The 14,601-nt window shown below is 42.0% G+C and overlaps 1 long non-coding RNA gene across 1 annotated transcript; it reads right to left on the bottom strand.

Annotated features, from left to right (window-relative positions):
• Window positions 1–434: 434 nt before the first annotated feature.
• Window positions 435–12,331, bottom strand: LOC108352769 (uncharacterized). The gene is made up of 4 exons (XR_001841161.3): window positions 12,159–12,331; window positions 5,781–5,896; window positions 4,602–4,762; window positions 435–2,501 (listed from the first exon to the last, which is right to left on the bottom strand). It is a non-coding gene; the product is annotated as an uncharacterized LOC108352769 (long non-coding RNA).
• Between the last annotated feature and the right edge of the window lie 2,270 nt (window positions 12,332–14,601).

Below are 14,601 nucleotides of genomic sequence, written 5' to 3'. Positions count from 1 at the left end.
ATTAAGTCAGTTCTAAATTGCTTTGAAGTATTTTGGAAGATAAAGAATTAATTTTATTTTTTACTATGCTTGTGTTTGTGACTCGTTATGCTCATGAATGAGTGCAGGTTTCTAAGTGGTGCAGACAAAGGAATTTGATCTCCTGAAGCAGGAGTTGTGAGCAGCCAGACTCAGGTACTGGGAACCAAATTTAGGTCCTGTGCAAGACAGCACATCTACAATGTAGAGCCATCTCTCTGCCTCATCTTTGTAGGTATTTTTATGAGTAATTAATTGCTGTATAGGAATTTTGAAATATTAAGTAGTGCTATTCTCACTTTTCTGTGCGGTCTTGGGGAAAGTTCATCCCCAGGGACTGTCTTCACTCAGCATCTGTGAAAAATAGAAAGAAGGATGAGGTTTGCAATACTGTGTCAGTGAGTTGTAGGATGGCTGACATCTATGGGTGTTGCTGATGCTGTGGTGGCTTGGTTGAGGCCGTGCATCTTTATTATATTCATTCAGATTCTTCTCCTACTGGCTGTACTGGTTCACTGATCTGAGAAATGGATGGATGGATGAATAAATGAATGAGTGAGTGAATGAATGAATCTTGAGTGATAATTTTTAATGGGGATAGGTTCACTTTTCCTTTCTTGTAAGCATTGCTTTTTTTATGATTTGGTCTTCCAGATCTCTTTAGGTTGGACTGCTTTTAAGAAATTTCCTGGTCAACTTAATGCCAATAAAACGAAGCCAGGTGAACTGTCTATTTTTTTCCTAATTTCGATTCTTATAAATAAATTTCTAATACATAAAACAGTAAAATGTTTTTAAATAACATATTCCTAAAATGTTTTCTCAATATCTAGTTGATACATTTGAAGTGAGAGTGGAGTAATGGCTTGAGTGCCTGAGGTTGTGCATGGAGAATACCTGAGGGTCAACCTCATGTCCTGTGTGTCTGGCTGCTATGTATATGTCCCCAGTACACATTTATATTCACCTCCATTTGACAAAGAGAGAAAGTGAGGGTTATAGTGGCCGTGCTCTAGGATTCAATTCACATGAGTAGTAAACGAAGTAGTGGAAACAAGGGTTTAAGTGACTCTTGTTATCCTTCAATAGCGCACCACATCATGATCACCGTGCATCATGGAATAAATTGCTATCCATTTATATCCTAATGCTTCGTGTCTTCGCTACAGACACTGAAAGAACACACCAAAGAAGGAAACTTCAATACTGAAGGAAAGAAACTACAGCCTACCATCCCTAACTTTCCCAAGTACTTCAACCTTGGCACTCGAGACCCCATTCTCCTGGATCATTCTGCCTTCGGGGGACAATTCTATCATTCAAATTCTATTTTTACAGCATCATTGGCCTCTCTCCATTAGAAGCCTGGAGTTTTTCTTAGTTGGGTCAATTAAGATGTTGTTGATGGTACTGCAATGTCTTTGAGCAGAGGTCTTTCCTGCTTTGAAATGTGACTAAAGCCTTCTGGAACCAGGAATGCCTGGAGATATTTTCCTCTTGAAATATTTGCCCAGGGTGTCACCAATGGAAGATATTTAGTAAATGTCTGCTGACTGGGTGCTTTCTGTGGAGGTAGTTAAATTCCCACATTCTTCACAGATATACTATTTATGCCTCCAGAGGGCTGAAACTCATCAGAATATCAGAAGATAATTTAGTACCAGCTAAAGACCACTTCCTTCAAAATGACTTTTTTCCCTGCCCTTTAAAAAATTGAATTGGTGTCTTTTTCCTCTTAGCTCCTTAGGGTTCCCCATCTATAATCTAGTCTCTCAGGAATAAATTTTGGTGTCATCAAAACAAGTCATGGTCACCCTAGAATTCTGTGTTCCTTGGTAAATCAATCCATTCTTCCTCAGTGTGAAAAACTATCTGATAGGGTTTTCAGTCTGGTCTTTTGCCCCTGCACATGGCTATGACCCGGTGCCCAGCTGGCCTCATTATCCCACTTGCTTTCCTTTGTATATTTTAACATAACTTTTATCTACCATGCTCCAAGTTAAAGTATGATACGAGTTTGATATGTCCATCACTTAGATAATCTCAGGGTGTAGGACAGGGCTATTACCTGCATATGCGGTTAGTCGGCTGCCTTCACTTTTGAGTAACCATCATAGGTGGAGCATCTTGGTGTCAGATGTCTCAAGTATAGAGCCTGCACCCTTGGGTACTCACTTACCCTTTGATCTGAAGGATGGCGATTGCTGTAGTATGAGATTCTCTGACTTCAGGACCCACCAGCCTACTAGGGAGAAGATCAAGGTCTATTGCCCTGGCTTTCATCTGTAGCCAATACTGTATGGGAGCTGGTGGGTGAAAACCCCAGATTCCCCATCCTTGGGAATGACATCATGTCTTATGTCTAGGAGTCCACAGTGTGACTTCAGACCTGCTGATGGATGTACCTGTGTGGTCTTCTCCCATTCTTGTCACTTTCTTACTCCCATGCCAGTTTGACAGGAAACCCGACAAGGTACCAGAAGCTGGGGGAGTCAATCAACAGAAAATAATTATTTCACAATCCAAGTTTTAATTCCTTCTCAAATTGCTGTTCTTGACAAATGAATGACATTTCCTGAATACTTTCTTGGGTCCTAATAAGTGTCCTTCTCTTTTTAATAGCTCCAGGCTACCTGGACCAGACAAATAACCCTATCATAATCACCCTCGAAAGACTCCATCTCTATCTAGATCCAGTGACATTCCAAGGAACTAGGATATGCATTTGGGGGAGGACACAGTCCAACTTCTGATAACCACATAACTGTTTTCTGCTTTTATCTCTCAGGTCAATTTCTTAACCTCAGCTCTTTGTCCCTGTGCTCCAGAGGGCCTGATGCAAGACGGCTTTGCTTTGGTTTACTCTCTTCACTTAAAATAGTACATTGTCCTTTTGGCACATCTTCCAAAGTTTATTATCCCTGCCATACATGTGAAGAAGCAGAGACCTGTGAGATATTTTTTTCTGCAGTGGCAAGAATGGAAGCCAGGCTCTTGGGCATGCTAAGGAAGAACTCTATCCTAGCCTGCAATTGTTAAAGAGAAGATATAGAACTGTTGCTCTAACAGGGCTGAAGATGCATTTTCTTGTTCTGTCTTCCTGGTTATGCTTTGTGTTCCCTAGAATCTCATATGAGTGCCTAAAAAACTCAGAAAGCCACACACAAGAGTCTCTGCCCTCCTCAAATGAAGTTGCACAGGTACCAATTTTACCAGCTGCTTCAGCTCCCTGGATCTCTGAGATGGGAAACAAGGGAAGGCTTGCAACGCCACACTCCTGCATGACAGCCCCACTCAAACACTGGCTAGAAGCAGACACCAAAGGCTGCATCAGCCTGACCCAAGGGACATGCGAGATGAATAAATTACTATCCTCAATGAGCCCCTTTGTAGAAAAGGCCACACAGACATTAGTGTAAAGAACAACTGTGTTTCCAGTGTGGAAAGACAGTTCTCCTTTGTGGGAGCTTGGAGCTGCTAATTAACAGTTAATGTTTTCTTTTCAGGCAAGGCTGCATGAAATATTAGAATTTCCCAGATCATTAATGTATTTGGATTTTATTCCTGTTCTTCTTGATAGACTTTATGTCTACTCCTCCTGATATTTCACGATAGCAACAATTAAATAACAAATGAGCACAATAAGGAAAATAAGAATATTAAGATCCATAAAAAGGCTTTTGAGATTTTAGAATCTGTGATTTACAAGCAACTTATTATTTTATACAGAAAACCAGACTATTCATGATTAAGATGGAGAAACTGCCTGAGGGTTTCTTAAAGGACTCAGTGTGTCACATGACTAAAGGGAAATGTTTTCCATTGTACAGCTGACAGTCCTCAAGTCAACTGTACCCTGAGCCTGGAGTGGTGGCTATTACAAAGCATGCATGGAAGCTGTGGAGGACAGACAGGGTCATGGAGGGAAGGTGGAGCAATCATTCATGATGTAACACAGAAAGCCGTACTCTTCTTGAGGTCACTGAAGGAGAATGACTGCCCTGTCACAGTGCCAACAGGTGGAAGAACAGTACAAGCTACAAATTCCAGCTATTTATGCAATTTTAAACACCCCAATAGCTGAACCTATAAATTAATAAGAAGGCAAAGATAATTTAACAGTGTGTTTCATGTTCTCAAAACATTCAAAATATATGACCTTCCTGTTTGGAATCAATTTAACAATGGGATATTTAAGATATATTTTTTACGTGGGATTTAAAATATAGTGTTTATTTTATACCTAATAGCATAGCTAGATTAAAACTAGCCACATTCAAGTGTTAAGGAGTAACCTGTGGCTGGCAGAGACTGGGCTGAATGCCACATCACTAATATGCTGTTTGGAATGGTGTCTCTCATATATGAGAGAGGAATCACTTCCTAAAAACGTCAAGCAGAATTCTGCAGGTCATGGAAGAATGCCAGGTCATCCTGCTTGGCAACAGGTATCTAAGAGCTTAGCCTCATGGGTAGGTGCTAGGGTGCTGGCTTGGGAGACATGAAAGGAGCCTGTAGGTTCGTATCCCACTCCTCCAAAGCCCCTGCACATCTATGAGTGCATCAAACCCTCCAAGTCTCACATGCTCTGTGGTGCCATCACCCAGCTTGTCATTCTTCATCTGTAATTCCATGGGCTTGGTGTAAAACATGAACTGAAGGGTAGATCTATTCACAGGGAGCTAAGGTAGACATCCTCTAGTTAGTCATGTCAGTGTCAAAGTGGAGTCCTTCCTCATTAGACCTATGGTGGACAATCCAAAAGGAGAGGTGAAACTAAGACTCATGTGCTGTGGACCAGTGGATTGAGAACACTGAAAAGGATAAGGATGGTGGCTTCCTTCTTTCCCCATCTGCCAAGACCAGAATCAGCAGCTTTCTCCTCAAAGCACTAACTTGAGGTGACACATACACATGGAAAATGTTTAGGGAATTTTGAAACCACAATCTTTATTCTAGGCTATTACTAGAATAAAGGCTATTACTAGGCTTCCCTGTAGTGGAAGATATATGAATAGAACATGAAGTCTCATTTTCATCAAACTTACAGAGTATATCTGAAAACAAATGCATTCTACATATGTAATTATGTTCAGGTATAGTATAGATACGGATATAGATATGGATTATATAAAGGAATATATAGGAAGACAAAGACAGGAAAATGGGAAGTAAGAGTGAAGAAAAACCTTTAGCTTTGTGGGCAAGGAGCATCTTGGAGAAAGTGACCTTTGGAAGGAGGTGACAATAAAGATGAGTGTAGATGCAGGGGGCAGTGGGCAAGGAGAGGGCAGTGCGTGAAGCTGGTCATATGGAGGAGTGAAAGGGATGGTGACAGTCACAGGGCACCATGCAGTACTGGACTGAAGCAGAGGTACCAGCTTATCTTGATTTAGTGCCACTGTGTGGGTTGTTAACACCATGCAGTATTATTTTGACAAGCCCAACATGGCTTCTATAAGGAGACATGGATTCTTGAAACTAGTTCTTCAGACTTCTGTGCATCCAGGGGAGAGACAACATTGGTGATAAGGATAGAGATACAGCCAAGAGCCAAGAGACCCAGGATCATACAGCAAAGGCACCAGGCATGAAGGAAAGAGTGCAGACTTCCAATTAATAAAGCCAGATTAAGGCTTTCACATGTTCTCTGCCGGCATAGTAGTCAGGTATCTCAGCCCAACTCTGTGGCATTCATTTATTGCTTCAGCTAAAGCCAGGAACAGTGACTGCTTTTTAAAAAGGTCTGAGTTGTCGCTCACCATTTTGACTTGGACGGCTGCAAAATGAAGCATGGGGCCTTTAAAACAGCAACTCCGTGGTTCTTTCCTGATCGTGTGGGTTGAATATGTAATCTGTGCTTTCTGATGAGAAGTGCCTGGAACACAGAGGTGACCTGAAGGTGGGGCTATAGGCCATCATCTGGCCCAGAGCTGTCAAATAGTCTACATCCTCTCGCATATTACTGTATCTCTGTGGCTACTTCGGCCCCCTTTCACCCAGAATTCTGTTCCCAGCATAAGGAAGTGTGAACTTTGAAGCCCCAAGGCCCAGCTATGAAGTGGCAGTGTCACCTCTTCCCATATTTCTGTTGCAAGCCTCAGAAGAGGAGGTGAATACAGCCAGAGAAATTACAGGAAACAGCTCAGACTGTGGACTAGACATGGGTCACTGGACAACTCCCCACAGTGCAGTTCCACTAAGCTACCAAGCCACTCTGTGCATCTGACTCTCCACACCAAGTGAGGATCACAGTTACAACAGCACTTAGGGAGCTGCTGTTGTTTTGAGAGAAGGTCTTACTCCTCAGGGTGGCCTCAAACTCAGGATCCGTCTGACATATCCTTGGAGTGCTATAATAAGTATAGGTATATTGTACAATGCCCAGTACACATAAGAGGTTTTTTAAGAACACAATAAGCTTTACTTATTTACATTTTCTCTTTGTATAGTTTTAGTTTGTTATGGTGAAGAATAGCCAGGAAATACAGAGCGATATAGTGAGATATTTAGAGAAAGACACACAAGTGAGGAAAGAGGGAGAGAGAGAGAGAGAGAGAGAGAGAGAGAGAGAGAGGAGGGAGAGAGAAAAAGGGAGATAGGGAGAGAGAGAATGAGGGAGAAGAGGGAGAGTGAGATTTTTGTTAGATCATTTTAATTGTAATTTTATTTTGTATAATTATTTACCTTTAATGTTAATTTTTGACATCCATGCTGGTTTGAATGCAAATTGTCTCTGATATACTCACACACGGGAACATCTAGTCTCTAGTCGATGGCACTGTTTGGGGAGGTAAATAGAACTGGTAGGAGATAGGGACTTGCTAGTCAAATTATGTCACTGGGGATGGACTTGAAGGACTTAGTCTTGCCCCACTTCCTATTCTCTCTGTTTCATGTACATGTGATCCACCAGCTTCCTGCCACCCTGCCATGCCTTCCTCAATCTGGTGGTGTGTAATTCTTCTAAACTCCAAGCCAAATAAACTCTCTGTTCTTTAAGTCACTTTTGGCCATGGTGTTTTATCACAGCAACAGAGAGTAACTAAGGTAATCTGTTATCATACTGAGTTAATGATCTAAACCCAGATACATACGTTCTGGAAAGAATGCAGCAGGCATAAGAGATGTAGGGTTGGGTGTTCTCTGTGGTCTTGGGAGTGGTACAGGTCTTGGAATGCACCTCTCACAGATAAGAATAGACTACTACTGTCTTGTACAGGGTGTTGGAAAGAAGTGAATACACTCTTGATAACTGACGTTTGGTGGAAGGGTGGGTGGTGATCTTCACAAAGCACAAGCTAAGTGAGACTTCTCAAGCAGTCCAAGAAATAAGAAATGCAAATGAGAACTATTTTGAGGTCCCACTCATCCCAGTCAGAAGAGCATCAAGCAAACAAATGACAGCAAATGCTGGCAAAGATGTGGAGAGAGAGAAAAGTTTAGCTGCTATTGATTGGGGGGAGGGGGTGGTCATCTAGTGAACCCACTGTGGAAATCAGCAGGGAGGTTTCTCAAAAACCTGTCTATACCATTCCCAAGCAGAGGTACCCAGAGGACCCATCTGTATATCCATGTTTATCAGGACTTTAAAGTGGAATCAGCCTAGCTGTCCATCAACAGAGAAATAGATAATGAATGTAAATACTCACAATGGAATTTTATTCAGCTGTAAAAATGAAATTGTGAGACTCTCAGGAAAATATATGGAAATGAAAAATATTTTGAGCGTAGTAGCCCAGACTTCCTTGGGAAGACATATGTTCTTTGTCATCTGTAGATTCTTGTCTTTAACATTAAATATGTGTATCCATGTTGCAGAAAATATGGGTAAAGGCCAGGAAACCAGAAAGGAGCCCATGTAACTGAACAAATAATGGGACCGAGAGAGAGAGAAAGAGAGAGAGAGAGAGAGAGAGAGAGAGAGAGGCAGAGAAAGGGACAGAGAGAGACAGAGACAGACAGACACACACATACACAGAGAGAGACAGATAAAGAGAGACAGAGACAGAGACAGAGACAGACAGAGAGAGACAGAGACAGAGAGAGAGAGAGAGAGAAAGGGACAGAGACAGACAGGCAGACAGACACACACAGAAAGAGAGAGGGAGAGACAGAGACAAAGAGAGAGACAGAGACAAAGAGATAGAGAGAGACAGAGAGTCAGAGTGAGAGAGAGACAGAGAGAGGCAGAGAGAGGCAGAGAAAGGGACAGAGAGAGACAGACAGAGACAGACAGACACACACAGAAAGAGAGAGGGACAGAGACAGACAGAGATACAGAGACAGACAGACAGAGGGAGGTATAGAGACAGAGAGAGACAGACAGAGACAGAAAGAGAGACAGAGAAAGGAACAGACAGAGATAGAGAGACAGACAGAGACAGAGAAAGGGACAGACAGGAACAGAGAGAGACAGAGACAGACAGACACACACACATACATACAGAGAGAGAAAGAGAGAGAGAGAGAGAGAGAGAGAGAGAGAGAGAGAGAGAGAAGAACAAAGTAGAAAGTGAAATACTGAGGGAACATGATAGAGAAGGGAAGTGGGGAACAGGAAGGTGAAGGGAGATAGGGGAGATGAGGGGAGGTAAGGGACACAGAACTAGCCACCACAAGACATTTATAAAGTCACATATGGAAAACAATTACTTTTAAAGCTAATTTAAAAAATCATTTTTTTCATTTTTCTTAATAATAGAAAGAAGGAAAAAGAGCTTGGATTAAATAATAGCATCCAAATAATAATCAGGGTGAGGCTTCCCTGGCATTCCATAGACATCAGGTCTTCTAGGGAGTGAATGGCAGTGACAAAGCTGCCATAAAATCACATAGAAAGGTCGAGATACTCACATTTGAATTGTCATTATGAATTAGGTTATTGGAATATTAGCTAAAGAAGAGGCCCAAAGAAAGGACAGTTAGCCACGTAAGGAAAGTTGTAGGGGATCGAAGAGACATTTTAAACTCTTATTTCTGCTTTGTCATGTCATTGCACTAGTTCACATGCCTCCCAGCATGAACTTTATTCTAGCATCACCACTAATTACAGTCTACTGCTGATTAGATGCAGGACTCATGGCTTACAGACAGGTAAAGTGACTCGCCCAGGATCATCCAGGAAGTGAGTGGAAAGAACAGGGTTCAAATTCTAGACCTTTAGCTGCAGAGGTTAATTTCTCTACTCATGCTGATTCTCAGTAGGGCTTTTAGACTGGACATTTTCTGCATTTCTTTTTGCTCCTCCCTCAACCACCTCCGCCATTACTGAATATGAGTCATTAAAATTCTGTAGGCAATACTGCTGAATTCGATACCAGAAACTACAAAAACATATTCTAATTTCCCCAGTGTTTAGCATGATCTGTGTCTAAACTTTTGTTTGTTTATTTTTAATTTTTCATCACCATTTTTTATTGGATATTTTTATTTACATTTCAAATGTTATTCCCTTTCCCAGTTTCTCATCCATAAACCCTCTATCCCATCCCCATCCCTTTCTTCTATAAGGGTGCTCCCCCTCCCCAATGAACCCCCATCCCACCTTCCCACCCTGACATTACTCTACACTGGGGGGGGTCCCAGCCTTGGCAGGACCAAGGGCTTCTCCTCCCATTGGTGCCCAACAAGGCCATCCTCTGCTACATATGCAGCTGGAGTCATGGGTCTTTCCATGTGTAATCTTTGGGTAATGGTTTAGTCAGTCCCTGGGAGCTCTGGTTGGTTGGTATTCTTGTTCTTATGGGGTTGAAAGCCCCTTCAGCTCCTTAAATCTTATAATTCCTCCAATGGGGTCCCCATTCTTAGTTTAATAGTTTGCTGCTAGCATTCACCTCTGTATTTTTCAGGCTCTGGCTGAGCCTCTCAGGAGACAGCTATATAAGCCTCCTGTCAGCAAGCACTTCTTGGCATCAGATGCCCTTCAATAGAGGAATGGATATAGAAAATGTGGTACTTTAAACAATGGAGTACTATTCAGCTATTAAAAACAATGACTACATGAAATTCTTAGGCAAATGGGTGGAACTAGAAAATATCATCCTGAGAAAGCTAAGCCAGTGACAAAAGAATACACATGGTATGCGCTCAGTCATAAATGGATCAATCATAAATGGTCAAAAGCTCAGAATAAAAATACCTAAGAAACAATTCATAGACCATATGAAGCTCAAGAAGAAGGAAGACCAAAATGTAGATGCTTCAGTCCTTCTTAGAAGGGCGAACAAAAAACTCGCAGGAGAAAATACAGGGACAAAGAGTAGAGCAGGGACTGAAGGAAAGGTCATCCAGAGACTGCCCCAACAGGGAATCCATCCCACATGCAACCACCAAACTAAGCTTGTTTATTTTAAGACAGCTAAATACAACCTAGGAGGGATGAAACTCAGTTGAAAACTGGCCTCCATCAGATTGTCCCCTTAATTAATGTAGGAGTGACCGGCGCCATTCATAGGCAAGTGATCTTGGGCTATGTAAGATTACTAGTTGCAGGAGCCAGAGAACGAGCTTTCTTGTGCAAATTCAGTCTCAGTTCCTTCCTGACTTCCCTCAATGCCAGACTGTGATCCGGGAAGTATAGGGTGGAATGAACTCTTTTCTCCCCAAGTTGTTTTGGGTCATGGTGCTTGTCACAACACCAGGAAAAAATAATTAGAACAACCCACTTATTCTATAGTCTTGCAGTTCACATGTGTCCACATAGAGTAAGTCAAGTGACTCTCTCTTTGCACTGTTGAGTAAACATCTTGATGTTGTTTGACACCAAGTGTCATATAGAACGACGTCAAAGATTTTCTCTCCTAGTTGTCAGAATGATAAAGGAACATGTTCTGTGCGCCGAGTCTTAAAGCATCTATGGTCTTGAAGCAAAGTCCCTTAGTTCAAGTTTGTGCTTTTCTTTGTGCTCTCAGGCCTGTGCATAAGGCATGCATATTCCTGAATGTATGATGTAATGCTCTAGTGTCCTGTGTGTTCACAAACCCTGACTTGTCACCTGGCCTTTGAGCATGGTGTTTCCTTCCCTTTATAGTAAGTATGGGATAAATACTGTTCCTCTGGAAATTCTCAAAGCTTAACCACTGGTGTCTGTGAATGTGGTTTTATTCCTAAACTGGGTCTTTTCAAACTTCCGACTTAAAGTTTAAGATGGGTCTTATTCAAGTGTGGCTGTGCCTTTATACTAAAGGACCATTGGATATAGACACTCATAGAGTAGACAAAGCGAGGGCATAGGGAGAAGAGAGGTGAGTATACTGTGTGGGATCAGAGTCACCCAATTCTGGGTGACAGACCAGGCTCTCTTTAGCACAAGTATTAACCTGTCCACATACAGATGTCAGACTCCAGCCTCAAGGTCTGTGCCAAATTCCTTTTCTGTCTCTTAAGCAACCCTGTCGGTGACACCTAGTTAGAGCAACCATTTTGAAAACAAACCAAAACAACAAAAAACAAGCAAACAAACCAAAAATGGGTGGTTTCTGCACTGTTGACTCTTTCAGATTCAATGCAGCTTCGCCAGGCAGGCCTTTCTCAAGTGCTTCCAACAGTGCCCCAAATGTATGCTGTTCATCCTTTCAACTGGTTACCACTCTCACGAAAACACGTAAACATGATTCTATATAACTATTTCTTTAGGCTCTCCTTTCTCACACAGTGGCACCCAAATGGGTTCTGAAAATTTCCTTTTGGGGAGGTAGGGGAGGAAAGCCCAGTTGGAAAGGATTAGAAAGAAAGGAGCAGAGAAGGGCAGAGTTGAGGTTAGCATAACAGATGTAACAGGGATGGGAACTGGCTCCGGGCATAAGCAAGCTTCCTACACAACCATGAGGACCTTAGTGCCAATCCTTAGAACCGCCATAGTAGAACAAAAGTGGTTACATGGGACAGTATCCTAGTAAGGTGGTAGGCAGAGACAGGAAGTCTCTAGAGTTTGCTGGCTGCCAGCCTAGCTCCCCATTCTGTGAGCAACAGTGTCTCAAGGGAATACAGTGGAGAGGAACAGGATACCTTTCCTTCTGGCTGCTAAATGTACTCAGGTATATGCAAATGTACACACTTGTATACATAACACACACACACACACACACTCGAATAAAAAGATGAATGCAGGTGAATCTCAAAGAAGCATTAACAGTAACCTTTTGATCGCTGCCATTGTGTTTTCTTTTCTACTTGACTCCTTTGGGTACTGCTGTGTCCAGAGTTCAGAAATCAACCAAAGGCACATGCTGTCTCTGTCGATGTGTGCAGCCATGGTTCCTTTTAATCTGCAACCGTGGACTCTTTGACTTTCAAGTGTGCGGATTCCAGGATCTACTAAAAATAAATGTTTGCCTTATTGACATGCTGGCTCATTTTCAAATTGCTTAAAAAAAAACCAACACCAGAGTCTTTTCTGCAGCTGAGGTTTGTGTAACCTTTATCGATCTTATTTTACTCCTAATTACACGTGTTCTTCATTTGTAGCTAGCAGAAACTCTTGTCACCGATCCTGTCAAATTTGATCCATGACACTTTAATTATTGTAATCTTTTTTTCCTGCAATAGTAGCAAGGGTTGTCCATATACATTTTTGTTAGCTTGATTCTTTATGGAAAGAGGTGAGACTTTGAGTTTTAAAAGAGATGGCTTCCAGCTGTGGTCTCTGTACATGCTCTTTTGTGTGTCTGTGGGTATGTGTGTATGCATGATCATGGAGTACACAGGCATGTGTGTACATGTGCATACAGAGGCCATCAGACAACCTTGGTTGTCATTCCTCGGATCCCAACCAACCTGGGCTTTTGAGAGAGCGTGTAGGTGTGGCAAGACAACTGAAACGTGTGTATGAGATAGATATATGTGTGTGTGTGCATGTGTGGCGAGGTAAGGGGTCAATGAATGATGCAAGCTCAGTGCTTCACAACCTTTTGTCAGACATTTATCTTTCTATTATGTTTTTTAACTTAAAAAGGTAATTGGTGAGAAAAACAATCAAAAACCAACCAGCCAAATAAAAATCTGTAAACTGCTCATTGTATGCAAATTCATGATATATTACACTTAAAATGACTCCACTCTTTTGTTACAAAACATGAGCCCCTTTGGTTTGGGGTGTGGCCATCTTCCATGGAGTCTTTACAATTGTATGGCTTGTGTTCCCTGTTATCCTGTGATTTTGGGGATTCCCATGGTAGGGAAGGGAATTGAGATTCTGAAAGACTATAGAAAATGTTGGGTATTGAAGGAGATGGGGTCAGAGATCCTTTAAAATTGATAGTACCCACCCTGCAGTATTCTGTGAGCAATGTAGATGCACCAAGGAGTCCTTAGTGTTAGGCATACACATCCGCAGAGCCAGAGTTGACCCAGAGCTTTCAACTTCCATACTCCTGATCTCTTGCTGGCCTTCTAGAAAAGAGAGGATAGGGTTGTAAAACAGTAGGAATGGAGTTGCCTTTGGGGGCCTCTTAAGATATTCAGCCTTATTTTATCTCCTATTGAAGAATACAGAAAATATGCTGTATTATTCTTCTACCTAGCCTTTCTGTCCACAGCTCTGCCTAGCTCCCAGAACTCAAAGGAAGCTACAAAAATATTATATCAATGATACAGCATGGATGTGACATTGGGTACATGGATGATTGATACTACATGCTGGACAGGGTGGTGCATTGAGGACAGCTGGATATGGTTTTTATCTTGGCTTTTTCCCTCTGTGGCTACCATGGTCAAGCTGAAATGCCTTACTATTCCTTTTTGGGACCAGAAACACTGTGATCCCAGGTTTCTCTCCCTTCTTGGGTCCATCCAAACCTAGTAGTGGCAATGTACCATTCTGCTACCTATGATCTTATGCTTTCTTTAAAACCTTTTCAGCCCTTTCTAATCTTTTTTATTAGACTTCTATTTGCATTCTCTAGTTTGGTTATGCTTTTCTCAGACTAATGAAGAACTGTTGCTAGGAGAAGCACTCACATCCAAGGCCATCCTTTCTTGTCCCCTTGTTTCAAGGTGGGTTATATAGCTTATTTGGACCAAGGGAAGTTGGGAGTCTGAGGAGGTGGTTTAAAGTGCATTCAATGCTCTGAACTATTTTCACAGCCCTTCTCCAGACTATAGTTCACGATGCTATCACATGCTGTAAAGGGAAGCATCAAAGGTCATGAATTGAGGCTGAATCCAAGAATCGCTGGTATTGAAGAAGAGCCTGACCTGGACGATTAGTGAAAACCTGGATTGTGACATGATGAGCTGCTGAGCCTGGGCTCTGCTCCCTCACTTACTCTTTCTTGAGTGACAGAAAGATGCTATTTCTATTGTACCTGCTGCATTCAGTTTCCTTGGATACAGTACTTCTGATCTCTACACTATAACTTTATTATGACATTTATCGACACTTCATGGATGAGGAAGTGAAGGCCCAGCATGTTACTCCAAACTCACACTGCTATTGTGGACTGAATTGCCTTCCAAAAATTCATATTGAGGCCTGACTGTCCAGTTCTGAATCTGAATGGGTTTGGGAGAGTCTTTGAAAAGGTAATTATTGCCTAAAGCTACTGTGTCTTCATCATGTACCTGGGATCCTCATGAGGAGGG

This window comes from Rattus norvegicus, chromosome 14 (assembly GCF_036323735.1).
Source record: "Rattus norvegicus strain BN/NHsdMcwi chromosome 14, GRCr8, whole genome shotgun sequence".
NCBI classification, from domain to species: Eukaryota; Metazoa; Chordata; class Mammalia; order Rodentia; family Muridae; genus Rattus; species Rattus norvegicus.
This window is presented reverse-complemented; position numbering and strand designations above follow the sequence as displayed.